A 2,155-nucleotide genomic window follows, 5' to 3' on the forward strand; every position below is an offset into this window, starting at 1 on the left:
CAGGCTGACAGGCTAGAAGTTCAGGTAAGAGTTGGTATTGCAGTCTTGAATCTGAAATTCATGGCACAAGTCAGGCGGGCTGGAAATGCAGGCCGTTTATCCATGTTGCTTGCTTCCTTCCTTCCTTCCTTCCATCCCTCCCTCCTCCCTCCCTCCCTCCCTCCCTTTCCTTTTCTCTTTCCCTTCCCCTTCCCCTTCCCCTTCCTTTCGTTTGTTGGTTGTTGGTCTGTACCAGAACTATTTATATGACTTTTTCTAGCTCTTCCACAAAGTCAGTTTTAGCCCCAGGAGGGAGAAAGCACAGCCCTCCTCTGTTGTTACTCTGAGCACATAGACATAAACAGTCAGTCTCTCATAATCCTGTGGAGACACCCCCTTTCTTGTCTTGGGTGCCCAAGTTAGAGGAAGAGGAGAAGGAGGTAGAGAAGGAGGAGGAGATAGATGATTACCTATTTGGTGAAAAAGGGCACATACACAGGCACACATGTTTGCAAAGTAGAGAAATGATTGTTGGGGCTATCAGGAACATATATCAAAGGGAAATGAAGAAAAATCTTCCTTTGAAAGATCTGGGCTTAGTGTAATGGAGTCAGACAGAGCAGGGTTTGCATCCTGGTTCTGACATTTCCTTGCTGTGTGACTTGGGCTCGTCAAGGAACCTCTGTGACCCTCAGTCTCTTCATCTGTGAAAGGGAAGACATGGTAATAAAACTTAGTTTACAGGGATGTGTTGAGGATGGCAGCAGATAAAATATGTGCAGGGCCTTTCATTTCCTTCTGTCTCCATATAACGTGGCAGGCAAGGGCTCCTGGATCAGCAGATCAAAGGGGTGACTCCAGGGTGTACTTGGTCATGGCCACTGACATGGTTTGGCTGTGTCCCCACCCAAATCTCATTTTGAATTGTAGCTCCCATAATTCCCACATATTGTGGGAGGGACCCAGTGGGGGATAATTGAATGATGGGAGTGGTTTCTCCCATGCTGTTCTCGTGGTAATGAATAAGTCTCACGAGATCTGATGGTTTTATTAGGGGAAACCCCTCTCACGTGGCTCTCATTCTCTCTTGTCTGCTGCCATGTAAGACGTGCCTTTTACCTTCTGCCATGATTGTGACGCCTTCCCAGTCCCGTGGAACTGTGAGTCCATTAAATCTCTTTTTGTTTATAAATTACCCAGTCTTGGTATGTTTTTATCAGTAGTGTGAAAATGGACTAATATAGCCACCGAATGCTGGATCCCTGGTCCCACCCAGTACAGCTGCTGGTCACTCTGTGGTCAAGTTCAGCTCTCCAACATCCTGGGTCTTGGTGTTTATGTTTGTTTTTTTGCAGGAGAATGTTATAATAAGGGAAGGGGAGAGCTACTAATGAACATATTATTCAATAATGGAAGATAATAAGCAGTTGCTCTAATTGTATTACAAGCCTGTCACTTGAAGTTCGTACTGTGATTCAAGCTCACTGTTTGAAGTATTCTTAAGTGGGAGCCCAGATTTTCAAGTACAATTAAAAAAAAAATGAACAATTGCCTAAAAGTGGTAAAATTAACATCGCTTCCTTCTTGGCTTTCTAAAAAGCTTTCTGATGATATATCTTTCCTAGTTTTCATTGAGGCACTTGCGGTTAGGGGAATGAGACCGTTTTCTCCCAAGTAGTGAAAAGCTTCCACAAATTAATTCTTAGTATTTGACAAAGCCAGATGGTGAGCAGGAATGTTTCTTGAATGCATTCAAAACCACCAGATGTGTTTAACTTTATCCTGTCTGATCCTCTCAGTGACCCTGTGAGGCAGACATTATGATGCTCATTTTGCAGATGGGGTTCACTGAGGCCCAGGGAGGTGAAGTGACTTGTTCTAAGGGGGCAGAGCTGATGCAGGGAGTTACCTTAACCCTGACTCTAAGCTCCCTGTTGTGAACCAGGCTAGGTGAGGGCCGACTGGAGGCATTTTAGATACCTGCCTTGAAAAGAGCCAACCTGTGGAAAATGACTGTCTCCTACCCGCCCTTCCTTTTTTCTTGCCCTGCCCTGCCCCGCCCTGCCCTGTCCCACCCCGCCGCTCACCTGCCCTCCCCTCTCTTCCCCTTTCTTCCCTTCCCTTCCCTCTTTCTTTCTCTTTCTCCCTACCCTCCCCTCCCCTCCCCTCCCCTCCC

The sequence above is a fragment of the Rhinopithecus bieti genome, unplaced genomic scaffold, assembly GCF_001698545.2.
Source record: "Rhinopithecus bieti isolate Rb0 unplaced genomic scaffold, ASM169854v2 scaffold_8226, whole genome shotgun sequence".
Classification (NCBI taxonomy): Eukaryota; Metazoa; Chordata; class Mammalia; order Primates; family Cercopithecidae; genus Rhinopithecus; species Rhinopithecus bieti.